The sequence below is a fragment of the Panthera tigris genome, chromosome D3 (genome assembly GCF_018350195.1).
Source record: "Panthera tigris isolate Pti1 chromosome D3, P.tigris_Pti1_mat1.1, whole genome shotgun sequence".
NCBI lineage: Eukaryota > Metazoa > Chordata > Mammalia > Carnivora > Felidae > Panthera > Panthera tigris.
Genome location: NC_056671.1, coordinates 89,020,453 through 89,048,047, shown reverse-complemented (window position 1 = coordinate 89,048,047; position 27,595 = coordinate 89,020,453). Strand labels below are relative to the sequence as shown.

At 43.5% G+C, this 27,595-nt stretch overlaps 1 protein-coding gene across 10 annotated transcripts in view; it reads left to right on the top strand.

Moving 5' to 3' along the window:
• Positions 1-27,595, top strand: part of FBXO15 (F-box protein 15) — a 154,180-nt gene that overhangs the window by 93,988 nt on the left and 32,597 nt on the right. For 2 of the 10 annotated variants that reach the window (XR_006209662.1, XR_006209663.1), the window contains exons 10-12: positions 235-301; positions 2,352-2,538; positions 13,903-14,105. The gene's annotated coding sequence lies outside the window, so the exon portion shown is untranslated. Of the gene's footprint in view, positions 1-234; positions 302-2,351; positions 2,539-8,004; positions 8,090-13,902; positions 14,258-27,595 lie in introns of those variants that run through there. The other 8 variants (XR_006209665.1, XR_006209666.1, XR_006209661.1 and 5 more) reach the window with 7 other exon arrangements.

The following is a 27,595-nucleotide window of genomic DNA, read 5'->3' as shown; positions in this document are numbered from 1 at the left end:
GGAATTGAAAGCAGGTTAAATGTTCGTTCATTTAAAAACGCCTGCGTTATAATCAGTTTTTTTTTGTGATGGGGAAGGACTTACCTCTTGTTTCCTGGAACTGGCTGCCAGTCCCCCCTGTGGGTTCACCATCCAGCAGGGGGCGCTCACTGCAAAGGCAGGAGCCTGGCTGGGTGGGGGTGGGGGGTAGACCAGAGACCCGGTGACGCTTGTCTTTATTGTGCCCCCCCGCAGTGGTCCTTCAGCCCCCCCATGACAGCTCGACAGCTCGGAGGAGGATCCCTGGCTTCTTGGCTTGGAGGTTTGTTGACAGACTAGATTTGTAGGCGTATTCTTTTCTGAAATGGTGCCTGTGGAAATCATAAGTAATTAGAGAGAAGTGCACCCAGTAGGTAGGTAGATGAGTGGAAAGACAGTGGGACTCTGGGGGGGACCCTGAGGAAAGCCCTAAGGGCAAGGAGGGGCACCCCACCGAGCAGTGGGCTGGTGTGACCCTTTGCCTGGAGCAGCGGTCTGGCGGGAGGAGCTGAGCTGAGCCGGCAGCCATGGGGAGCCTCCAAAGGCTTTGAGCAGGGACTTGATCAGCTGTGTGGTTTTAGGAAAAGGACTCCTTCAGCAGTGTTGAGGGTGACTGAAGGAGAGAATGGAAGGGAAGAAGCAAGTCAGCAAGCTGTGCCCACACTCCAGACGGAGAGGAGACAGTAGCTTTGGAAGACACTTGGGAGGGAGAGTGGACAGAATTTTAAAGTCTGGCTTCTGCTCCCTTGTTTCTGTCCACTGCTTCCTCCCTGCAGGCGGGCACTCTGTCAGCCTCTCTGCCCTTCCCTCCTGCCCATGCTGTTCCATCTACTCTGGCTTTACCCACCTTCCCTTTCCTGCCCCCTCGGACACCTCCTCTCCCCACCGCGCCCTGACCTGACCTCAGTCTGTGGCCTGCCCTGTCATTTTACACCATTTACTCTCATCGTAACGACTTTGGTTTCAACTCCACTGGGTTCGTGCATCTTCCCACCGGAATATGAGTGAGTGGCAGGGCCTCTGTGCACAGAGTCTTGTCTGCTGTTGAATCTTCAAGGTGCAGCAGTGACCGCGGGCACAAGTGAGCAGGAAGAGAGCTCGGAGGTCAGGGGGACTCCCGGGAGTGTCTAGTGATGCCCCACAGCACGAGGACATGTGGCATGAGCAGCAGGTTCAGGAGGAAAGACCACGGTTGCGTATCAGTTGTGTCATTTTGGCAGTGCTGTCTGTGGGACGTGGAGGGAGCAGTGTTGATCACGTGGCTTGCTGTGTGGCGCCGGCTCTCAGAGACAACTGGGGACCAAAGATCCAGACCTGGGAGCTCTCTGGCCTCACGCTGGCATTCACATTAGCTGATGACACTGGGAGAATATTCTCAGGGAGAGCATACTTTTGTGACTCGGGCAAATCTCTTAACCTCTTTGACTTTGACTTTCCCTGTGTGTCGGCTGAGGCTAATCCTACCCATCTCTAGCTCTCGTGATCATTAAAGACTGACGTCTGCACGGAGCTCAACCCAATGACAAGTGCACAGCACGCAAGCAATGAACAGTAGCTAAAAGGAGGGAAAAAATGGAACTCGGGGAATACGTAGTGGGGCAGGGGAAGAGTTTACATGAAAAAACAGAAAGGTAAGAGCGAAGCTAGCAAAAGCTTAGATGCTTTTCTTTTTAATAATAACGTGAAAATTCAGCATAATTCTAGAGTTGTATTTGCAGCATTCTCCTAAACGATAGCTTTAAGTCAAACAAGTATGTAAAGGTTTTCATTTTTTTGGTTCTGTATGATATTTCAAATAAGTAAAACTAAAGAAACATTTTCAATGAAGTAGTTTTGAAAAATTGTTTGTACAGCACGTCACATTATAAATGACGTTTGTTCAGATCTGGTTTTTATTTGATTATATTTACTTATCTTTAGTGTCAAGACTAACGTTTCACATAAAACTTCTCCTACATGGCTGCTGAAGGCTAGTCAGAGTTTATTTAATTAAAGTTTAACTTGTGTAGAGGAGGAATTTCAGAATTAATTCCTATTGCCAAAAGTTAAGAGTATAAATTAATGGTTTTAGAAGTTTTATCAGGCTGAAATGTATTTTCTCAGTTAATGGCTTCCCGAGAAGTGATTTACAGTTCTCTACAAATGTAGGTAACAAGTGTAAGTGGCGGGTGCAAATGCTTTAGAAACGTCAGCATCCATCCACGTGATTTTAAATCAATGGGTTGTGAAATTTTTCTGTCAGAACAATGGATTATGACTCTTTAGGCCCCACTACAAAATTATTCCTGTCATTCACGAATTAAAAATAATCTTTCCGCCATGTCTTTTCCCAGTAGCCTTGTCCACTTACCCTTGAATGTCAGACATTGTGTTCGACGTCGTCACGCGGTTGAGGCAGCAGAGCGTGGTGGGCTTGGGCGTCTCACACTCGGGAAGAAAGGTCTCACCCTCTATTAATGAAAGACAAATTAGAACAGCAACGAGAGACCAACCGTCTTTCATCTACCAAGTTGGAAGCAGGTAATAAAAAGCATACCTGGTGGTGTTAGATTGTGGGCACAGAGGTGACCATCCTCTTTCACAGCTGGTATGAGTGGAATTAGGATGATTTTTGTTCAGGACAGTTTGACCAGAACCATAAAGAACATTTAGCCCTTGGAGGCTCTGATTATGCACCCAGAATTCATCCAGAGAAAGTGAAATATTTGGGCACAGATTTGTACACAGGACTGCTCACTATGGATGCCGTGTATCCTAGTGAAAATGTGCAAGCCACCTGCCTGCCCGTCACATACAAACCACGAGAGCCACACAAGGAGATCTATGCAGACATTAAAAAAGTCACATTATGGAAGAATGTGAATATTTAGTGAAAACGGAAAGAGTTTCTAAGTGACGAAAGCAGAGTACAACATAGGTTTAGAGTATGCACATAAACATATACTCATGCATACAAGAGAATATGAGGATGAAGTCTTAGTGATCTTTTGCTGTAAAACAGCAATAATTTATTGCTTCTTGTGATTCTCTAGCTTGACTAGGCCTAGCTGGTGCTTGGGTTGGGGTTCCTTCCTCCTGGGTTTGGCTGGGGTCGCTCACATGACTCTATCTCGCTGGGGGTTGGACGTGGCTGGTGGGACCAAGGAGGCTTCTCTCCCAGGCCTGGGGCTTCAGCTTTCCTCCGCGCGGCCGATCCATGTGGCTAGCTTAGGCTTGCTCACAGCAAGGTGGTCTGGGGTAATTGGGCTTTCTACCTGGTGGTCGGCTTCTCTTCAGATAAAAGGCAGAAACTGCCAGATCTTTAAAGGCTAGACCAAAAGCCAGCATTGCGTTGCCTCTGCCCAGTCCATTGGTCAAGATGCGTCACGAGGCCAAGTTCAACGGGAGGGTGGAGTGTAGGAACCTTTAGGGAGAGAAGGAATAATGGCAGCCATCTTTGGGTCCTGTCCAATGCAATGTATACCGAATTTTATTTTATTTTTTTATTTTTTCAAATTTTATTTATTTTGAGGTGGGGAGGGGTAGAGAGAGTGGGAGAGAGAGAGAGAATCCCCAGCAGGCTCTGCACTGTCAGCGCAGAGCCCAATGCATGGCTTGAACTCATGCACCATGAGATCATGACCTGAGCTAAAATCAAGAGTCCGATGCTTAACTGACTGAGCCACCCAGACACCCCTGTACACCTGAATTTTAAAAGCAGTTTTCTCCAGGTGATGTGATGATACGCTTATTAACATCTCTCTGTATATTTATATCTGTCCATCTATCTGTATATTATCTATATCTATCTAATCTATCTGTCTGTCTATCTAGATATAGATCTGTTTCTGTGTACTTTCAGTTTTCTTCGTAATTGCTTAGGCTGAATTTCCACTTCATCATCATCAAAAACAAAAACCAAAAAGCAAAAATCCTGACTGCCCCAAATTGTAGTTGTGTGTATAGGGCATTATAATAGAGTTTGAATTATAACTGTTATTTGCTTTATTTGGGCCAGTTACTTACATCTGTGAAGCCACAGTTATGTCATATGTTAAGTGGGGATAATAAGACCTTATGAGAACCAAATAAGACAAAGTCTGTAAAGTGACCAGTACAGTGCCCACCTAGAAAGTACCCAAGAAATAGTATTTTTTTCGCTATGTGACATCTTTTCTTAAAGTTTTTATATGCAACTGGTAGAGCATCACTATGTTCATATTTTTTTGTTCTTTTCCCCCTGAGCTTTGTGATTTTGCACATCATTTTATTTATATCAGTAATACAAACTCAGATTCCTTTCTCAAACAGAAAAAATAAAATTCCTTGGTCATGTAGTATTTCTTGCCTGGAGAGAAATCCCTGCATCTCCAATCTCCATCCTTAACTGCTATTCGTTCAGGTCTGTAGACGTGCCCAGAGAACCGAGGTTTTCTCTCACAGATGCTGACTGCAAAATGCTGGGCCTCTCAGGATACAGTGTGAATCGTCTGGGTGTCCTGTGGAAGGGGCTCAGTTCTGGGATGCAGAAAATCCAGGATTCTTATTTTTGTTTTATAGCTAAACAGGCATGTGGTTTTAAGAATGTCATTTCCTCTGTTTTGTTTTTGAAATGTTCAAGAGGGGAGAGACTGGGCGAGGGTGATTTCTAAAGCTCCTTTCAGCTTTAAAATATTGATTCTACTAGTTTAAGCTTATGTCAGGAAGACCAGATGAAGTGTCCAAAAGTTCTGCTTCTTCTGAGCAAGAACTGAAGGCCAATGCTTGCCAAGGGACTGGCATCGTTTAATGGATGGGGCAGCAATGGGGCATTGGACACTCAGTCTCTGTTTTAAATATTACCGCTGACCTGCAGGTTGGCACTTGGGAAATTAAATCCTACCTGCGTGCTTTACTCACTTATGGATCTAAGAGCAATTTTTCTTCTTACCTCTAGAGGTTGTTATGAGATGACTCTATCCAAGGAATGACATTTTCCCCCCAAAATATGAGATTTTTATGGCCAGGTGATGATATTTTACTGTTAATGAAGACTGTATAGGAAAGTAACCAAAAATTACAGGCACTAACACAGACCTAGAAAGACACCAGCACAGCACTTGTTTCCCGGGGTCTCTAGTTCTTGTCTGCACATTGTCACTGAAACCGCTCTGAACTTATAATTAGACGTGGAAACAAACATTTTGGGGGGAGGGGGTCACGGGGGTGAACAGTGTTGGAAAGGCTGCCGATGAATTCTCTCATTAGGAACTATGCTCCCGTCATAAACTACTTTTGAGACATAAGATATTAACATCAAATCACGTCTCATGGTTTTTTACAAGTTGAAAAATCAATTAATGCAAGACATAAGTAGCGATGCTGATAATAGTAAATGGAAATCAATCAGTGAATCTATCTACCTATCTCTGCAGTACGATACAATTTCACACCCAGCAGATAGGTAAAAATGAGTGATGATATCAAGCTTTGGCAGATTAGAGGAGTGGAAGGATCCCATTTTACACTGGTAATACGTATGGAAATTGGCACATACACTTTCCAAACCACCTCCACAGAAGAAACATGCAGTTTTTGATCTGGCGATTCTAGTTCTGGGCTTTCTAGAGAAACCTTGTCCATGCACACTGAGAGGCATGTATTATCGTGTTTATAACAGCATCACTCCATGCTGGAAAACTTTGGAAACAGTCCACCAATAGCAGATTGGATAAATAAATCCTGGTATGTTCAGACAGCAGTGACACGAACTATAGGTACACATATCAACATGAAGGAATCTCATGAAATTATAGTATTAGTTTGCTAAGGCTGCCCTAATAAAGTACCACTGGCTGTGTAGCTTAAACAGAAGAGTTTTATTGTCTCACGCTTCTGGAAGCCAGAAGTCCAAAATCAAGGTTCTGGAGGACTGGTTCCTTTTGAGGCTGGGAGGGAACACTCTACCCCAGGCCTCTTTCCTTAGACGGTAGATGGCTGTCTTCTCCTGTGTCTCTTCTCATCATCTTTCCTGTTACGTATGTCTCTGTGTCCAAATTTACCTTTTCTATAAAGAAATTAGTCATATTGGATTGAGGTTCATCCTAATGTCCCCATTTTAGCTTGCTTACATCTGTGAAGACCCTCTCTCCAAATAAGGTCACATTCTGAGGTTCTGGAGATCAGCACCTGAGTTTTGAGAAGACACAATTCAGTTCTTTGAGAAGACACATATGTTACTCCTATCCACCTGAAGGGATGTCCCTGGCTTTCAGAAGATTCTCAATAAGGTCTGTGACCTTCAAAAAGTTCAGAAACCCTTGCAAATTAAAAGGAACCTTCTACTATTATTACTTTTATTTACCGCTGCTCTATTAAAAGTAGAACCAGGAATTGGGCTCCTGGGTGGCTCAGTCAGTTAGGCGTCTGACTTTGGCTCAGGTCATGATCTCGCCGTTCGTGAGTTCAGTCCCTGTGTTGGGCTCTGTGCTGACAGTTCAGAGCCTGGAGCCTGTTTTGGATTCTGTGTCTCCCTCTCTCTCTTCCCGTCCCCCACTCACACTCTGTCTCCTCTCTCTCTCTCTTTCTCAAAAATAAGTAAACATTAAAAAAAAAAAAGTAGAGCCTGGAAGGGTTGTTAAATGTTACAGAAGCTCATAAGAAAGGCATGTAGAAGCCTTTTCTGTAGGGCATCTGAAAATCAGAACACTGCTCTTTGAAATGGTTTATATACATTACTGTGGGAATTTACTTGGCTAAATAGTCACCTTCCTGTCTTTGAGAAGGATTAAATAGTTGTCCGGTTTTCCACGAGAAATCTCCTCGTATCTCTTCACTTATCACCTTACATATTTCCTTAGTGCGTACTTTTGGATGTAGGAAACGTTTAAGAGACTCCAAGGGGAATCACGTGGTTCACACACTTCCTACCAAATCCTCGCAGGCAGGAGTCTGTCTTCAGGGTCATTCTTTGCAGCTTTAATGACTCGCAAATCCAGGGAGAGTCACCCTGCCAAGTGCTGCTGCTTTTTCTCTGGGCCAGGGCTGAGTATCTCTGCTCTCCCAGGCGGGAAGGGCCCTACTGGGTGCAGGCCTCCGCCGGTTAGCAGTACCGAGATGAAGGCTCCACACCGAGACTTTAAAAAAAAGGCAACAAAGATTTGTCGAGAATGACTGAGCTCATATCCCAAAGTTGGAGCCATCTAAATTTACTATATATTAGCTAAAGTATATAAAGCAAACACTAGAGAGATTCCCACCGTGTTCTGATGTACCTAGAGTATCATTGCCCTAAGTGCCATGAATTACGGCTGATGACAATAGTGTAGGGTGGGGGTGGGTCACTGAATGTGCAGCCCCAGGCGGCGGGGTGTGGAGAGCCCTGGAAAAGGAGGAAACGCAGTGGAGCATCCAAGGGCCTCGTGTCAGAGTTGAGTGTTCCCAAAGGTGCCCACGTGGCATCGTGGGTGCCACGTGTCTTATATGGACATCCCTACATGAACCGCACTTAGCAGTTAGGAGTTGTTTTAATTGACGCACAAAGACCTTTGGAGAATTCTGGCCTCTTTATTTCATATTTATCGGGTGGAAATGCACTCGATTCCATCGGGAAGGACTGGGAACCTACATTTGGAACTTTGCAGAGGTCAGCAGCATCATCAGGAAAACTAAATTCTGTGGGGAGGCCTGGGCAAGATGTCGGGACTCCGAGGGGGGAGCCCACACAGGCAGCAGCCTCAGCCCTCGGTCACAGAGCATGATGTCGGCCCAGAGAAACATTGGGGAGTGAGAAGAAACCAGGAGGGGATTAAGGGGGAGCCCAGGAGGAAGGGGCGTACCCCTCTCCTCTGGTTTGCCCTACATTTAATAATCTCTCAGCTTTATGCAGATGGCTCTTTAAATTCTTGTTAAATTCATGGAAAGTTCCAGTGCCCTTGCTGAATTCATGGAAAGTTGCTACTTTGAAAAATTGTGCACATTCTCATGCAATATAGTTAAAAAATAAATTTCCTTGTTTTATGGTTGCAGAAGCTGTATTTCAGACAAGGAAGCCCTTTCTCAGCTGTGGAGGAGAAGGAAAATTTAAGAAGTATTGTTGAAAAAATGAAGGAATTATATTCTTTGTTTTAAGCCAGAGGAGAAAACTGAATGTTTTAAACATATGCAGTACTGAAAAGCACTGTATTTTAAAATAGACCACAGTGTGACTTAATCATCACTAATCTAGAGTAGAATAAATTTTGAGCAGCTCCCTGCTGCTGACTGTGTTTAGTTTAGGATTTACTACCTTTTATTAAATCCTCGGAGAGTATGAAGTCGGAATAAATTACCTCTAGACCCTAGCCCTCTGCCTTCTAACTTGTTTTGCTTCCTTATAATTGCTCGTAGAAGAAAGATAAATAAATCAGTTGGATGTTTCACGTTGCATGGGATGTGTGTCTCATTCACAGGAGGGAGGTACAGGATGGCATCTCACTGAGCTGCCTCACTGTGACCTTCAGTGGATTCCACGTTTGTACTTGTCAAAAACCGCGCCTGGCATCTTGGGCATCACAGAGTAGGTGGTCATTAAACGTTGCTGACCCAATGGTAGCTTTGGCTAAATAACCTTTTAGAGGTGATGTCACTGGGGCTCTATGTAAGCAAGGGTAACGATTCATGGCGTGAGTCTCTGTGCTGGTGACAACCTCTGATGGCAGAAGAGAAATGTTTTAATACGGTGTTTTGAGGAAAGCCAGGAAGCTACAAGCCGATGCCTGAAATCCTGCTGTTACATTAGTCAAGAATCGTTTCTTAATATTTCTACAAATGCATTTCGGTGGTAAATCGCTTTGCCCTTACCAGCACTAGCACCTTGGTGTGAATTAGTTGTCAAATCCTTTATTTATTTATTTTTTAAATTTTACTTTGCTGTGATGAGAACCCAACATGGGATCTTGTCTCTTGAAAGGTTTTTGAGTGTGCAGTGCAGGACTGCTGATTATAGGCGCAGTGATGGTCAGCGGGCTTCTAGGGCTCATTCATTGTGCTTAACTGAAACTATATGCCCATTGACTGGGACTCCCCAGTCCCCGCTCCCCCCAGCCCCTGGTGACCACGAATCTACGCTTTGATTCTACTTTAGATACCTCATATAAGTGGAATCATGCTTCCTCAAAAAATCAAAACCAGAACTACCATAGGATCCAATGATCCTGTGTCTGGCTATGTCTCCAAAGGAATTGAACTCAGGGTATTGAGGAGATATTAGCATTCTCATGTTCACTGCAGCACTAATCACTATAGCTGAGATACAGAAACCACCTAAAGACCACTGATGGATGAATGGGTAAAGAAAATGCTTCATGTACGTTCATACAGTGGAATACTACTCAGCCTTCAAGAAGAAGGAGTCCCCATGATCTATGACAGCACCCAGGGAGGTGAGTCCTGAGCACCCCATCCTGAGAGGTCCAACCCCACACCCATGACACTGTAAGGACCCCTCGCCTTGCTTAGCTGGTTGCTGGCTGGTGTGCGCTCCTGTTTTATTTGCTTTCATCTTCGTGAGCTACGTCTTTCCAGTGGGACGCAGCAGGAACCGCGTGTCTGGCTTGTTTCTGGGTCTCTAGTGCCTGGCACAGGGCTGACCCCACGGCCCCCACGTTGCCCGAAGGATTTGTTACTCTGTTAGCTGAGCCACAGAGCCTCCCAGGGTGAAGGAGATGCCTGCCTGGTCTGCACTCACGAGACAAGATCAGGACACAGCGCATCCCAGGCCAGCATGCCCTGACCTTGGCCTTGAGTGTGACGATGGTTTCCCCTGCAAAGGGAGCCCCCAGCAGATGGATGTCCCTCCACCTGCCCACCGGCTCCACTGTGGCTGCCTCACGTGACAGTTCGTGTCTTCATCCCAGAGAAATGACGCCTGCCTTCTCCTATTTCTTTTAATGGAAACTCCTTACGAGCTCTGAAATGAAGGGCTGTTTTGTGAGTAACCAGCTCGATGGGCTCTCTCTCTCTCTCTCTCTAAGAAAGAAACCCTAGTGACTGAAAGAAGGAGCTGTGCCACTTACTGGCCCTGCAGTGAGGCGGGGGCTGTGTGGGGGATGTGCCACAAACCCAGAATAGGAAGCTCTGGGAGACGAAATCATTATACTCTTGGTCTGAGGATAACACCCACCAGTGAAGAAGAAAACCGTGACACGAGGAAATTTCGCAGTGAATCTTTTTTTACTATTCAAACAACGGATTTCAGCTTTTTGTTTCCTCAAAAGTGTCCATATAAAAAGAGGGATTCTTAAAAAGTATATTTACACTTACTGTGTGTGGACTGTCCCAATACTGAAAACCATAGGAGCGAGCTTTCCATGGATGAGGAAATCGCCATGATTTTATTTTATTATTATTATTTTTTTCGTTTTTAACGTTTATTTATTTTTGAGAGACACAGAGAGACAGAGAACGAGCAGGGGAGGAACAGAGAGAGAGGGAGACACAGAATCTGAAGCAGGCTCCAGGCTCTGAGCTGTCAGCACAGAGCCTGGCATGGGGCACGAACCCACGAACCACGAGATCGTGACCTGAGCCGAAGTCAGTTGCTTAACTGACTGAACCATCCAGGTGCCCCTATTTTTTTTTTTTTTTTTTTTTTTTAGTTTTTATAAAGATTTTAAGTAATTTCTAGACCCAACATGGAGCTCGAACTCACAACCCTGAGATCACGAGTTGTGTGTTCCTCTGACTGAGCTAGCCAGATGCCCCGTCCATGATTTTAATCTGCATGAAAAGTAACATTTGGGGCGTCCCTCCCTTGGGGCCAGGAGACATCGTACCTGTGCCGACGTTAGTGCCCATGGCTTCTGCACAGAGTGCGTCAGACCTCATCAGCACGTGCGGCCGAACCACTGCTCTGATTCATCTCATGAGACTGTGAGCTTTACGTTCGAACTTACACGAAGTTTCTGAATTGGAATCCTTTGCGGCCAGAATTCGCTGTTGAACTTGCTGGCACCACTTCCTACTGCCTAGTGGCACAAGTGGTGGGTCTGCTGTGACCTCCCCCACGTAAGAAGACAGACAAGCGTCGGGGTTCACTGTCACAGCGAGTGCTTTGCAGAGCTCTGTGGAGGTGGTGGGAGGGAAGAGCTTGGAATATTTATGAAGCCTCTTGATTGATTCTTTTACATTTGTTCTCAAGTGACAATTCCAGCTATGTACTGAGACAGGCAGATAGCTATTTAAGGGAGCACCTTATTTGGGAATTTTTTTTTTCCTAAAAGGGTAAGAGACTTTAGTGACATTTTTGTTGTTGTTGTTCCTAGAGAACTTTGTCAACTTGATGGGTTGACAGAGAGGAAAGTCTCAATGAGTGTTGTACAGTGTCATTGGATGTGGAGTCCAAAGGGCTCTCGGAATCTTTCATGCCAGCCGCCGATATCTTGGAGACGGAAGAAGAGTTGGTGCAGGGAAGTGAGGTGGTCTCTCCAGGGTCCCGCTGTGTGCTCGGCGGATGGAGACACCGGGCCGATGGTTTCTGGCGCCTGGGCTGCTCGAATTGTCTCTCCTTCGTTTTCCAAATCTTAGACTCCTCATTCCCTCCCTCCCTCCTGCGTAGCTCCCTCCTTCAGAGACTTTCCGTGTTGGTTAAGTCTGGGCTGTGGGTTCTTAACCCAGGTCTGAGGACTTCTAGGGACTCCAGGAACTTGCTTCCGACGGACCATGGCAGCACTGATATTGTGCAAAATATCATACAAGTCAGCACGTATGCGCTTCCCAGGAGTAGGGTCTATAGCATTCATTATGGCCCCTCAGAGGAAATTGTGCCCTAAAAAAACTTAAGGACCCTAAACATAGGGAGAGGTAGATGAGCTCTGTGTTTTTATTCATTTGTCAGTGCCTGTTTCTTAGTACTGACCATATGTCTGGCTCTGTGCTGGTCACTTGGCTCTCTGTAGCTCTGGTAAAACAGCTGAGTATTGTCCCCAGTTGGGTAGCCTTGAGTTTCTTTCTATTATTGAATTTCTCTCTTTCTCTCTATTGGTCTCATTTCCAATTCATCTATTGGAGGCAGAATACTTTATCTCATTGGATGGAAGCATCCTTAGCAATGGGTGTAGTTCTTTTTTTTTTTAATTTAAGTTTTAATTTTTTTAAATTTACATCCAAATTAGTATATAGTGCAACAATGATTTCAGGAGTAGATTCCTCAGCGCCCCTTACCCATTTAGACCATCCCCCCTCCCACGACCCCTCCAGTAACCCTCAGTCTGTTCTCCATATTTATGAGTCTCTTCTGTTTTGTCCCCCTCCCTGTTTTTATGTTATTTTTGTTTCCCTTCCCTTCTGTTCATCTGTTTTGTCTCTTGAAGTCCTCACACGAGTGAAGTCATATGATACTTGTCTTTCTCTGACTGACTCATTTCACTTAGCATAATAGGAATGGGTGTAGTTCTAAACCTACTGGTCTTCCACGTATGCACAAAGGTGGAAAGTCCTAGAAAAGCCAGGAGGAAGAGGGCACATGGAACCACTGTGCCTGGTGCACACTGGACAGATTAGGGGCTCACCATCAATCCTGGTCCCGATCTTCCTCAGAAGCTCGTCAGTGTGTGACGATCACTGGGAACAAGTGTACAGGAGCCTTATTATGGTGGAATTCGGCCTTTGCCCCAGGAAAGGACACTGCAGACAGGGCTTTGTCCTAGAGGCCTTGAGGGGGCATGTCATATGTGGACGTGATTGCTGAGTGGCCTGCACCCACAAGGTATTAGGTAGCTTCACAGCTACCAGATTTGTAGTTCGTTTTAGATACTTCTGGCTTGAATTCAAATGGATGAATCAGAGATATGTAGCATTTGGTCTTGGCATCAGTGTCTTTACCATCTCAAAATCCCTTCAAAACTTTTTTTTTAATCTTACTTTTTCCAGAATTTAAATATAAATTGGTGACTTTCTTTTTAAATCTGCAGGAGTGTCTTTGAGGCTATAAGAGAGAATATAAAATACAGAATATTTCTGTTCATAAGAGTCTTAGACTCACTTCAATCAGGTGACCAATATTTATTGAGAACCTACTAAGTACTAGGCTCACACTGGTGAAGAAGGCACGTTTTCTGCACCGACTCTACCTTTTAGAAGGGAAGATGGATAGAAAACATGTAAAAAAAAATACACAAAGAAATTAATTTTGGATAGTGGAGGGTATGAACCAGTCAGAGTTCTTAGTGGCAAATAGCACAAATTGGTCAACTGAAACAGAAAAGGCGTTTTGGACGTGTGTTTGGCTGCTTCCAGAATCCACCAGAAGGCTTGGCCGGGAGTAAGGAGAGGCGAGGCGCCGCCGCGGCCTTGTCATAGAAACACGTGCCTTCCCTCTGCGGTCCGCACAGCGCTGGGGAGGCTGGAAGCAGGCCACCCCTCGACTCTCAGCTCCGCCCTCTCCGCGACTTCTGGCCCCTCAGCTGAGGGCAGTCCCTCGTGGGGGCAGGGGTCCCGGGTAGACTCTGTGTAGGTCACGGGGACGATGTTGCAGCTCCTGGAGGATGGGAGAGAGACTGCCTCCTTCTTCACGCCTTCGGCTTTGCAGTGGGGCACCTTGTGATCTCTCTGCACTGGGTAGGGGTCCTTGGAGATGCCAGGTGATGGCTCAGACGGTCGCTGGGGGAGGCTGAGGGCGCCGGGGGGCCTCCCTGAGTGGGTGACCTTTGAGTTGAGACCCACACGATGAGAGGAGGCAGCGAGATGGCCCAGGAGGGAACATTTCGGCAAGAATCCCCAGAGACAGGGAGGAGCCCAGCACCGAAAGACAGGGAGGCAGGCGAGAGCCGGTGGCTGTCTGAGGCGGAGGCGGGTGAAGGGATGAAGTCAGGCGTTTGCAGGGGCCCTTTTCACGGGACCTTGCAGATCCCAGCAAGAGCTTTAGCCTTCTCTCTTCTTGTGGTGCAGACCGCCGCGAGCCTCACTCTGTTTGCGAGGGGGACCAGTAACCAGAGGATGCCCTGAACCAAACGGTGGCTTGAATGCAGACCGCGCCGTCGCCGCTGTCCGTCCGAATGCTGACGGCAGCCTGGAGCAGGTGAAGTTGTGCAGATGGAAAGATGTCAGCTCGCGGGAGGAGCGAGTCTGGCAGCGGTCGGAGGCGGCCTAAGGTGAGAATCGGGAGCTGCGTTTTGGCCGCGCCGAATAGAAAACGAGTCTCACCTTCTCGAGTGGAAATATTAAGGACGCAGATGGATACGTGAATCGGGCGCCGGGGGGAGAAGTTGGCGACTCAGCTTTGCGAGTCCTGGCCGTGTGCGCGGTACGTCAAGCCACAAACCGGGACCCCCCCCCCCCCCCCCCCCCCCCCGAGAAGAGGATACAGACGGGCAAGAGGCGTGAGAGAGGAGCTTGCAGCAGAGGAGGGTCTCGGAGGGGCCTGGGAAGCAGGTGCCGGCAGGTGGGAGCATTTGGGGGCGAGCGTGGAGCCACGCCAGCCTGGAGCAGGGCGTTTGCGCTGGGTCTCCGGGGCGCCACTTTTAAAACGAGGAATTCGGTTCGGCCTGCGTTATTTCAAATAGGCATCGCTGAAGCACCCTGTGTTTTTTATAGCGCCCAGTTGTTTTCCTTCGGTGAATTTTATTTATTTATACGTACGTGACATTTGCTTCCCAAAAAGCCTTTGAGGCAATTTGGTATGAAGTGATAGTTGAGGAAAACCATTAAAATGCAAAATCAAACCAATATGGAAGGCAGAGGAAGGGAAATGCCGTCAGTGCTAATGTGCCATATACGTGGTTATCTTGACTGAATATTACATTTAACTCAGTCTCCCAGCAGCCAGTGTCGAAAGGAGCGGGTTAGGTTATATAACTGTCTTCAGCTCTTTGGGAGGATGCCCGAATGTAAGGGAGACAGATGATTTCCTCTTACCAAACGCTGTCAAAAGTGAGTTGATTCTGCTCATCCCATACCTAATGGTAAACAACGTGTCTCCCAGATAACAGCACCCATCGTTGTTTTATTCTCACGCAAGCTCTTTAAGGGGGACTTCACGGTCATCCCCATTTCATAGATGAGGCTGGGAGAGGGTAGGAGCTGAGAGGTGGGGGGGCTTGGATTTGAACTCCGTCTGATGCCGGTACTTGGGTGCTTAGCCACGGAGCCACCCTGCTATCCCGGTGGTGCCAACCTGCTGTCCTACCACGGTGATGTGCTGGCAGTCACCATGCCGGACTACCATCTGTAGGGCGGACCGCTTTCCTTGAACCTCTGTTTGCGATTGCCAGCTGGATATCTTCAATTAAATGATTATAAGCATCCCACATTCAACTTCTCCCTAACTTGTACGCCTTATCTATTCCGATCTGCCCTTCTTGTATTCTTGTGTTATGGGCCCACATCCTGGAAAGTCATCTTTGCATCTTAATAAATGGGTCCGATGAAGATGAATTACTGGGTGAAATAATCACACTCCCTCACTAGACAATGAACTGTTGGTAGTGACCACATCTGTCCATGTAATTGCAGGCCCTGAGACAGTGTTTCCTTGTCGAGCAAACGCTGTGACTGCATACTTGGTTGTGTGTAACTGTAGCCTAGGAAGGGCATGGAGAGAATAAGGAGAAAGTAAAGCTGGAAGATATGGGTAGCGTTCGACGGTGAAGGTGCCTGGATGTGTACTTCTTCCCTCTCTGCCGCCCTCCTCCACCACTCCTTATCTTTCGAGTCTCAGTGTAGACATTCCTGTCCCTGGAGTGAAACAGTTTTCTCTGGAAAACTTCTCTCACCCCCCTTGGAAACTCCTCTGACTACCCTCTCCCACCCCCATGTCTCCCATGTTAGGCTAGGAGTCCCTCCTGTGCTCCCTTTGCACTCGGTGATCTCCCTCCCATGGTGTTCATCACTCAGCCATGTCAATACATTTCTTTTCCTTGTCTTCCCACATAAGAGTGAACAACCCTTAAGGAAGGATGTCTGGTGGTCAGTGCTGTCAACTGGGATGTCAGCTGGGGTTGCCCCCTCATGTCCTTCTGCTGTGGTCTGGACTTCCTCGCAGCATGGTGGCTGCGTGCCGAGGGTGAGAGCCCTGGGGGAGGGAGGGATAGAGGGCTCATGCGCTGTATCGCCCTTTGTGACTCACCTTAGAAGTCACGTAGTGCCACTTCTCTGTACTCTAGTAGTGGAGACAGTGACGAAAGTCATCCCGGTTCGTGGGGAAGGGGCATCGACCCCGCCTCTTAATGTGGCTGGGACAAGGTGATAAGATCATATTGTTAGAACAGGAGATGTCTTTGTGGTTCTTTTCAAGAAACCAGCTGCCACTCCAGCAGAGCTTAAACAGGATGCAAATCCAGTAGGCGTGAACAGGTGAACCTGAAGTGTTCTCAGAACAGTGGGAGCAAGGGTGGCCTCGAGAATGAAGCTAGGGGACAGGAGTTAGGGCCACATGCAAGGATTATCCGTGGGGGAGTTTGGCAAGAGGGGAGAGATGGGACCACGTGCCTATTATAGAATGTTTTTATATAGGTGTATTTCATAATTTCTCAGTGTGTCCACTGGGTTAACCATTGCTAATCTGGTTTTGGTTGATGGATGTACCTGACATCATTAAAAAATAAAAATTCTGAGCTTTTAAGGATTCATATGGCTATGAAATGCTTCCCCCATTTCACTAAATTCGTGAGATTTTTGTGATGTTAACTTTCTTTTTAGGTTCCCTGCGGGAACCAAAAAGAGCTACATCTATCATGTCCAATTGCTGATTGCTTTTCTATGTTACGTTGAGCTGGCCGGTTCTTTGGGGAATAACAGTAAACTGCTTTGGAACAAAACAGACCGGACTGCTTTTAGATTTTTAACAGATCTTTCATGTCAAGTTTTAGAATGTGGAAGAGGGTCAGTAATGCATTCTCCAGACTGAGAAGACACTTTACTGAAAAGCAAAAGCAAGTCATTCCATACCATTTACTCAGTTTCATTCAGGGTGACTTACTGACAAGATCTATTGGGCAGGTGTGGGGGGAGGACCATCCAGGGCACGCACAGCTGCCCCTGTTCTCTGCCCCTACGCGGACCATGAATCCCCAGCTTTTATGGAGCGAGAGACATGGTGAGGTGACAGCATAGTTATCTCATGTGGCGCCATCTTTGTGCCAGAGGGGAGAAAGAGCTGGAAGGCCGAAGATGGGGTCAGCTCCTTCATCAGGCTGCCAGGATTCATACAGACCCTTGGGCAAATGTTTATACCATGGATAATTTAAGGCAGCATGCTGAGGTTTTTACCCATCCAAGAGACTTTGTGCACAGATAGTTTCACGTCTGTGAAGTTTAAGATAGTCTCACATCTTAAATGCGTCCACATTTCCTACCTAAGCCAGTGCTCAGGTGAGGGGCTGAAGGACGTCGCTTTATCTGACAATCCCAGGTCCCAGTCCTTGCCCCCTACTCCACCGTCAGCCACTCCCCAGGGTACGGCATTCCCTGACGGCACGGGCTGCTTTACCCGCACCTCTCTGGGCCTGGTGATGTCCTTCCCTTTTCCTGTCCCTTCCCACTGTGCCAAATAAAGGCCTGTAAGACATGATCCCAGTGGTGCTTCTCATTTCCAGGGCTGATTTTGTTTTCCTCCGCACCCTCACCGGACCCGTGGGGGTTCTGAGCACATTTACTTCGATCTCTGGGCTCATTTACTATTACTGGTGGACTATGAAGCCGTTAGGATGGAATTCTACCTTATTTATCTTTGCTGCTCTGCCACCAGCATGGTTCCTGGCCACGGACAAGTAGTATTCAACACATCTTGTTGCACACGTAAAGACAACATTAATTATGTTAGAAACATTTGGTGCATTAAATTGTAATTTTGGATAATTGGTAATCTGAGGAAGGTAGCCACTTTCCAGCATTCAGAATATTTAATTTTGCAACGTGCAAAATGTGAAGCGGAATAGGTCAATTTCTCTTCAAAAGTTGACAACACTCAGGGCACCTGGGTGGCTTACTCGGTTAAGCATCCAGCTCTTGGTTTCGGCTCAGGTCATCACCTCAGGGTTCGTGGGATCGAGCCCCATGTCGGGCTCTGTTCTGACAGCTCAGAGGAGCATGCTTGGGATTCTCTCTCCCTCCCTTTCTGCCCCTCTCCCACTCGCTCTCTATCTCTCAAAATAAATACATTTAAAAAAAAGTTGACAACACTCATTCAGTTCACATACTTAATATTCAGACATGCACTATTTACTTTTTGGTTTGTTTTGCGTGTGTGTTCAATACTGAGAATCTGTCTTATTTCAAATTCTCTTCTCAGAAATATATATATTTTAGACCCGTGCGGGAAAAAAAAATTGGCTTCTGTGGCCGTGAAAAAGGTTGGCCATGACCGTGTCAATGGTCAGGTAACGAGGAAGATGGAAGAATTGAAATCGGGGAATGTTTACCAGCCATTAACTCACCAGCCTGAATCTTGCTAGGTGAATGATACACTGATTAAGAATGCTTTTCTGGGGTGCCTGGGTGACTCAGTCATCTGAGCATCCGAATTTGGCTCAGTCATCATCTAGCCGTTCGTGAGTTTGAGCCCCGCGTCGGGCTGTGTGCTGACAGCTCAGAGCCTGGAGCCTGCTTCAGATTCTGTGTCTCCCTCTCTCTCTAACCACTCCCCCCGCCCCGCCCCGCCCATACTCTCTCTCTGTCAAAAATAAATAAACATTAAAAAAAGAAAAAAGAAAGAATGCTTTTTTAATAATATCTTTTTTTAAACGTGGCAGTGAACTATGTGTATGTAATATAGCTGGTGAAATGCTAAAAGCAGGAAATGTATTTCACGTGCATCCCTACAATAGTCAACCAGCATGAGGCAGGCATAGTTCATGTCGAATAAGGCAAGAGGACCTCTACATGAAATGAAAAATTGTAGATCTGCTGGTCTTTCCTTCCTTCTTCTTATTATTTTAGATTATTGATGCAGCTCAAGTAAATAGACCTTTATTGCAGAGGATTTTCAGATGCCTGGAAATAAGACAAACTCATCTATTTTAGCATTAATGGAATAAAACTTGACACGATGGCCATACTGTCATAAATATCTTCAGCATGATCAATAAGAGACATTGCTTTTTGTGGTGTCTCTCTGGATTTCTATTAAGCCACAGTGACAGGTAAGAATATTGTACCCAGCATGTCTGCTATCCAGATGAAGGAGAGGGTTAGCAGAAGGTATATAATAAGAAAAAGACAATTTCTAATTTCTTTCTCAGATAACTTTTCAGCAACCTTGACACAAATTATTTGCAGGATGTTTTATGTTGAGCGTAAGGAACTCTTTTTGGCAGTCAGGAATCTTTTTCCTTCTTGTGTCAGAGAAAAATGAAACTTCAGGAGATCTTGGGCTGAGAGATTTAGATTGACAAGAAATTTTACTTCCATTTCCAAGAGGATTGAGTAACTTGGAAACGTTTTACAATTCGTAGGAGCGGACACAAACAATTCTGGGAAGATGGCAGACAAAAAGGGGTAGGTAATAAAAGCCAGGAAAAAAAAGTGTGTTCCAAACACGTCTAGCCCATTTTGAAAAGCAGTACAGTTTATTCTTGCTGTATTTTTTGTTTCAATTTTTAAAAATTTGGAACAATCTTAAATTTATAAAGAAGTTGGAAACCCAGCATGAAGAAGACCCTTTATTTTCCTGATCTATATGAGAGTCCGTTGGCAACCTGATGCCCCATCACTCTGGAATATTTCAGGTGTGTTTCATACATGACACAGTCATCACAGTCAGGAAATTATCATCAATACGTGATCACTGCTCCGTTCAAACATCACCGGTTGTCCTAGTAATGCCCTTTGTGGGAAAACAGTCTCTATCAGAATCACAGGGTGCACGTATGTGTCCCCTGTCTTGAGGCTCCTTCGAAAACCGGAATGGTTTTCAGACTTTCTTTGCTTTTTACTCCCCTGACACTTTTGAAGATCACAGGGCAGTTGTCTTAGAGAGTATTCCTCAGTTTGGGATTGACTGCTGTTTCATCATGATTACGTTCAGGCTATCTGTCTTTGGCAGGGACACCCTCAAAGTGGTGCTGTGTCCTCACCATGTCCCATGGGGTGGCATGCAATTTCAAATTGCCCCATTTCTGATGGTGTTCCCTCGGATCACTTGGTGAAAGTGCTGTCTGCCAAGATTTTCTCCCCGTCCCTCTCAAGTTTGAAACTCCTCTGTCTTGTGTGCTGGAGCCTTGATAAAGAATAAATCTCTCTGTGTTTTAGTGATTGTAGGCCACAGTGTGAAAGTCAGATCCAGAAATCTGCCCAGTTTGTCTTATGGAGCCTCCCTGCCTCAAAGCCTCAAAGGAAAGAGGGGCCTGCCCACAGAAGCTAAAAGGGCTGCCATCACATGAGGCTGCGTGAGGTGGGTGGCCTGGCCTTGGGGACAAAGGGCATCAGCTTACTGGGGAAAGGACATTCTCCCCAGTTCTGTAAGGAGCACCATGGACAACTGTGAAGCTTAGGGAGGGCTGAAGGACAAGTGTCAGGCAGGCAGAATTCTCACAGAAGACGCTGGAAGCAGTGCTCCTAGTGGGGGTCATCCTGGTGTGGCTGTTCTGTAAGCAGATGTGAGTGAGGACCTCAGAGACTTGACCTCCAGAACGTATGGGTACTTTCTGAGGATTCCCAGAAATAATTGAAATTGATTTTGATGGAGGGGATTATACTGATAGGGGCCAAGGGTTTGATAATTCTGGAGATAAATGATAATGTGGCCTTATCATGCTCATAGCCTGAAGAGGTTTGGTAAAATTCAGATGTTTTGTATTTCAGACCCTAAATCATGCTCATAAAATGTACTTGTACCAAAGGAAAATCCTAGTCCAAATATACATCCAAACAGATACAACAATTCTCCGTAAAATCTTAACATGTATAATCCACATTGGAAGAGTAATATGCTGTCCCAAGTACACAGAGCTAATGTATCACATTAATACTAATACAGTAAAACCTTGGTTTGTGAGTGTAATTCGTTCCAGAGACATATTTGTAATCCAAAGCACTCATATATCAAAGCGAATTTCAAGAACCATTGGCTCAGTTGTGATCATGTGACATTCAGCATCACGTTCTACTCATTACAAGACATGGCTCATTTATCAAGTTAAAATGTATTAGAAATGTTTGCTTGTCTTGCAGAACATTTGCATAACAGGTTACTTGTGATGTAAGGTTTTCCTGTACTTGCAAAAATAATACAGTTTAACACCTACTGATACCTGCTGGTATTTAACAAGTCAAGGGAGTACAACCTGGGTGTGAGACCAGGATTCAAAGTCATCCAGCATGTGTGAGCGACAAATTCGTCTCTGTCTTTGTACGTAGTGATTGAGAGGTATGGGTTGTCAGGGAAGATCATTTCTATTGATACAGAATCTACATCCTGAGAGACTAAAAGTGTAAGGAAAAAATGAAACTGGACATAAAAGTGAACTATCATTTGTGCCTAGTTAGCCCCGAGGCAGAAAGAAGAGTCAGAATGCGAGTTATCACCTTTGTTCCATGCTTTGTTGATTACACTCTTACTTGCCAATGCATGCAGCGTGCTGGTCGACTCACAACTTTATATAAATTAAAGGAAATAATGTGTACTGTTATTGAAATGACATGTCTTACTGACAGTGAATTAATAGCATCATCATTTCATAAGAAGAAATTTTAAATAGCCGTATTGTATATAATATGTCACCTATAAATAATTGATGTATCATATTAATATAGACTCAGCCTCCCCATAAATTTGACATTAATAAATTTTCCTACTCCCATGACTAGCGGCCAGAACAAAAAAAATGCAGCTAGGAGAATGAGAAAGGAATCTATAAATACCAATAAGGTCACTTATTCGGGGCTTATAAATGTTTTCTGTGTGTGATTTTTTTTAATTTAAGTCAAGATGTGGGCAAGTTTCAAAATGCAAAAATGCTACAGCAAGTTTTATTTTTAATTAAAAGTGTAATCTGTCCATAGTAAATTATAGACATTTTAAAGTATAAACTTGAGGAATTTTGAGACTACTCTATCAACATGTAAAATAATTTCACAACCCCAGAAAGTTCCCTCATGTTTCTTTCCAGACAGTTGACACCCCACTTGAAGCAACCACATACATTTTTATCACAATAGCTCAGTTTGTGTAATTGTACAGCTTCACACACGGGACAGAGAGTATGTACTCTTTTGTGCGTGGCTTTGCCCAACAGTGTCTGTCAGATTCATCTCAGTTGCCTGTATCAGCAGTATGTTCTTTCTTCAAAAACTCAGTGAGCGGTGTGCCGTTGTGTGAAAATACACTTTGTTTATCCATTCACATGTTGATGGATATTTGGGTTTTTCTCACTTTGGGGCTATGATGAATAAAACTACTATAAACATTCAGGTACAGGCCTTTTTGTGGACACGTTTTCCCTCTTTTTGAGTAAATGCCAAGAAATGGAATTGTTGAGACTGGATAGTAAGTGTGTATTGAACTTCATAAGAAATTGCCAACTAGTTTTCCGCAGTGGGGGAGCCCACCGTCTGCTCCCATCAGCAGGTGCACGACAGTTGGGCTGCTCCACGTCCTTGGCAGCAGGAGGTAATGGCAGCCTTTTAAATTTTGGTCATTGTAGTGTGCGTCATCCTGAGGGCGAAAACCTACTACAGTCTTAAAAGAATGGAAGTCAGAAGCTGGGCTCAGATTGTGGCACTGCCATTTCTTAGTTACTGAAACTCAGTTAAATTTTTAAAACGTTTTAATTCCAGTATAGTTAACATACAGTATTCTATTACTTTCAGGGGTACCATGTAGTGATCCAACAATTCCACATATTACTCAGTGCTCCTCATGATAAGTGTACTTTTTAAAAAAGTTTATTTATTTATTTTGAGAGAGAGAGAGAGAGCCAGAGAGAGAGAGAGACAGAGAGAGAGAGAGACAGAGAGAGACAGAGAGAGAGAGAGAAAATCCCAAGCAGACTCTGAGCTGTCAGCACAGAGCCCGACCTGGGGCTTGATCCCATGAACCATGAGATCATGACCTGAGATGAAATCAAGAGCTACCCAGGTGCCCCATGATAAGTGTAATCTTAATCCCCATCACCTATTTCACCCATTCCCCACCGACCACCCCTCTGGTAACCATCAGTTTGTTCTCCATAATTAAGAGTCTGTTTTTTGATTTGTCTCTTTCCCCCCATTTGTTTGCTTGCTTTGTTTCTTAAATTCCACATATGAGTATTTTTCTCTCTCTGACTGACTTATTTAACTTACCATTATACCCTCTAGATCCAACCATGTTGTTGCAAGTGACAAGATTTCATTCTTTTTACGGCTGAGTAATTTTCCATTGTGTGTGTGTGTGTGTGTGTGTGTGTATGTGCCACATCTTTATCCATTCATCAATAGATGGGCATATGGGTTGCTTCCATACTTTGGCTATTGTAAGTAATGCTGCAATATACATAAGCATGCATATATCTTTTCAAATTAGTATTTACCTAATTTCATTAGGTAATTTTTATTACCTAATTTACTAATTTCAGATTAGTATTGGTATTTACCCAAAGAATACCCCGTAATGGAATTACTAGATCATATGGTAATTCAATTTTTAATATTTTGAGGAAACTCCATACTGTCTTTCAAGGTGGCTACACAAGTTTCATTCCCACCAACAGTTTATGAGTGTTCCTTTTTCTCTGCGTCCTCACCAACACTCGTCTCTTGTGCCTTTGATTTTAGCCATTCTGAAAGACATGAGGTGATACCTCGTAGTGGTTTTGATTTGCATTTCCCTTATGATGAGTGATGTTGAACATTCAGTGTCTGTTGCCATCTGTATGTCTTCTTTGGAGAAATGCCTGCTCATGTCCTCTGCCCATTTTTTAATATATTTTTAAAGTATATTTATTTATTTTGAGAGAAACAGAAAGTGTGAGCAGGGCAGTGGGGAGAGCTAGAGAGAGAGTGAGAGAGACAGAGAGAGAGAGAGAGAGAGAAGACAGAAGAGAAAATCCCAAACAGACTCTGCAGGGTCAGTGCAGAGCCCGATGTGGGGCTTGAACTCATGAAACTGTGCGATCATGGCCTGAACTGAAATCAAGAGTAGGGTGCTTAACTGATTGAGGCACCCCATCTTCTGTCCATTTTTAATTGGATTCTTTGTGGGTTTTTTTTTTTTTTTTTGGTGTTGAGTTGTATTAAGTTCTTTATATATTTTAGATACTAACCCTTTTTTGGATATGCCATTTGCAAATATCTTCTCCCATTCAGTAGGTTGTCTTTTAGTTTTGTTGATTGTTTCCTTTGCTCTTCAGAAGCTTTTTATTTTTATGTAGTCCCAATGGTTTATTTTTGCTTTTGTTTGCCTTGCCTTAGGAGATGTATCTAGAAAAATGTTCCTGCCTCTGATGTCAGAGAAATTACTGCCTGTGCTCTCTTCTGGAATTTTTATGGTTTCAGGTCTCACAGTTAGGTCTTTCATCCATTTTGAATTTATTTTTGTGCATGGTATAAAAAAGTGGTCCAGTCTCATTCTTTTGCATGTAGCTGTCCAGTTTTGCCAATGCCATTTGTTGAAGAGACTGTCCTTTTTTTACTGCATATTCTTGCCTCCTTTGTCAAAGGTTAATTGAGCATATAATCATTAGTTTATGTCTGGGCTTTCTTTTCCATCCTATTGATAAGAACAGATCATTGTGTCTATTTTTGTGCCAGTCCTATACTTCTTTGGTTACTACAGCTTTGTAGTATAACTTGAAATCTGGAATTGTGATGCCTTCAGCTTTGTTTTTCTTTTTCAAGATTACTTTGGCTATTTGGGGTCTTTTGTGGTTCCATACAAATTTTAGGATTGTTTGTTCTAGTTCTGTTAAAAATGCTGTTGGTATTTTAATTGGAATTGCATTAAATCTGTAGATTACTACTTTGGGCAATATAGACATGTAACAATATTTGTTCTCCCAATCCATGAGCATGGAATATCTTTCCATTTGTTTATGTCATCTTCAGTTTCTTTCATCAGCATTTTATAGTTTTCAGAGTACAGGTCTTTCACCTCCTTGGTTAAGTTTATTTTTAGGTATTTTATTATTTCTGGTGCAGTTGTAAATGGCATTGTTTTCTTAATTTCTCTTTATGCTACTTCATTATTAGTATATAGAAATGCAATAAATTTCTATGTGTTGACTTTGTATCCTGAGACCTTACTGAATTCTTTTATTGGCTCTAGTAGTTTTTTTTTTTTTGGTGGCCTGCAAATAGTGAAAGTTTCATTTCTTCCTTACCAATTTGGATGCCTTTTCTTTCTTTCTTCTTTTCTTTTCTTTTCTTTTCTTTTCTTTTCTTTTCTTTTCTTTTCTTTTCTTTTCTTTTCTTTCTCTTTCCTTCCTCCCTTCCTTCTTTCCTTCCTTCTTTCCTTCCTTCTTTCCTTCCTTCTTTCCTTCCTTCCTTCCTTCCTTCCTTCCTTCCTTCCTTCCTTCCTTCCTTCCAACTGCTTGCTGTGTTAGGACTTCCAGTACTAGTTGGATGAAAGTAGTGAGGGGTGAAAGTAGTGAGGGTAGACAACCTTGTCTTGTTCTTGATTTTAGGGGAAAAGCTCTTAGTTTTTCACCACTGAGTATGATGTTAGCTGTGGGTTTTTCATATATGGACTTTATTATGTTAAGGTATGTACCCTCTAAACCTACGTGATGGTTTTTGTCATGAGTGGATACTGTACTTTGTCCAGTGTTTTTTCTGTATCTATTGAAATGACCATGTGTTTTTTATCCTGTCTCTTGTTGATATGATGTAGCATGTTGATTGATTTTGATTGAATTGACTATTGGGCCACTCTTGTATCCCAGGAATAAATCTCATTTGAGTGTGGTGAATGATTTTTTTTAATGTATTGTTTGATTTGGCTTGCTAATATTTTGTTGAGGATTATTTCATCTATGTTCATTAGAGATATTGGCCTATAGTTCCTCTTTTTTTTTTGTAGTGTCTATCTGTCTTTATCTGCTGGCCTTATAGAATGAATTTGGAAGGTTTTCTTCCTCTTCTATTCTTTGGATACTTTGAGAAGAATAGATATTAACTCTTCTGTAAGTGTTTGGTAGAATTCATCTGTGAAGCTGCCTGGTCCTGGAGTTAGTTGGATGGGAATTTTTTGATTACTGATTCAATTTTATTGCTGGTGATTGGACTGTTCAAATTTTCTATTTCATCTTGATTCAGTTTTGGAAGGTTATATGTTTCTAGGAATGTATCCATTTCTTCCAGGTTGTCCAATTTGTTGGCATGTAATGTTGCATAATATTCTCATAATATAATCTTTTGTATTTCTGTAATATTGGTTGTTATTTCTCCTCTGATTTTGAGTCTCCCCACCCTCCCTCTCTGTCTGTCTGTCTCTCTCTTTTTTTTTCGATGAGACTGGCTAAAGGTTTATCCATTTTGTTGACCTTTTCAAAGAGCCAGCTCCTGGTTTCATTGATATGTTCTATTGTTTTTTAAGTTTCTTCATTTATTTCTACTCTAATCTTTATTATTTCCTTCCTTCTGCTGGCTTTGGGTTTTGTTTGTTGTTCTTTTTTTAGCTCCATTAGGTATAGAGTTAGGTTGTTTATGTGAGATTTTTTTCTTGCTTCTTGATGTTAGCCTGTATTGCTATGAACTTCCCTCTTAGAACAGCTTTTGCTATATCCCAGAATTTTGGACTATTGTGTTTTTATTTATTTGTCTCCATGATTTTTTGATTTCCTCTTTGATTTCTTCATTGCCTTATTCATTGTTTAGTAGCCTGTTATTTAACCTCATATATTTATGTTCTTTCCAGATTTTTTTCCTGTGGTTGATTTCTAATTTTGCAGCATTGTGGATGGAAAAATACATAGTATGACCTCAGTGTTTTTGAATTTGTCAAGACTTTTTTTGTGGCTTAATATGTGATTCATTGTGGAGAATGTCCCATGTGCACTTGAGAAGAATGTGTATTCTTCTGTTAATGTCCCTTACTATTATTGTATTACTATTGATTACTTTATGTTTGTTATTACCTGCTTTATGTATTTGGGTTTCTCCATGTTGGGTGCATAAGTATTTACAATTGTCTTATTTTCTTCTTGGATTATTCCCATTATTATCATGTAATGTCCTTCTTTGCCTCTTGTTACAGTCATTGTTTTAAAGTCTATTTTTTCTGATAATAAGCATCACTACTCCAGCTTTCTTTTCACTTCCATTTGCGTGATAAATGCTTTCCTATCCCTTCACTTTCAATATGCATGTGTCTTTAGATCTGAAATGAGAATCTTGTAGGCAACATATAGATGGGTCTTGCTTTTTTAAATCTATTCTGTCACCTTATGTCTTGTTATTTTGTTCCTTATGGTCGTTTTTGTAGTTCTCTGTTCATTTCTTCTCTTGCTTTCTTCTCCCACAGTTTTCTGGCTATCTTTAGTGATATACTTGGATTTCTTTATCTTTACTTTCTGCATATTTCTTACTGGTTTTTGATTTATGATTACCATTAGGTTTATATATAACATCTTATGCATATAGCAGATTATATAAAGTTGATGGTCACATAAGTTTGAACCAATTCTAAAAACACTAAAGTTTTACTCCTCTTCCCCCTCCCCCACATTTT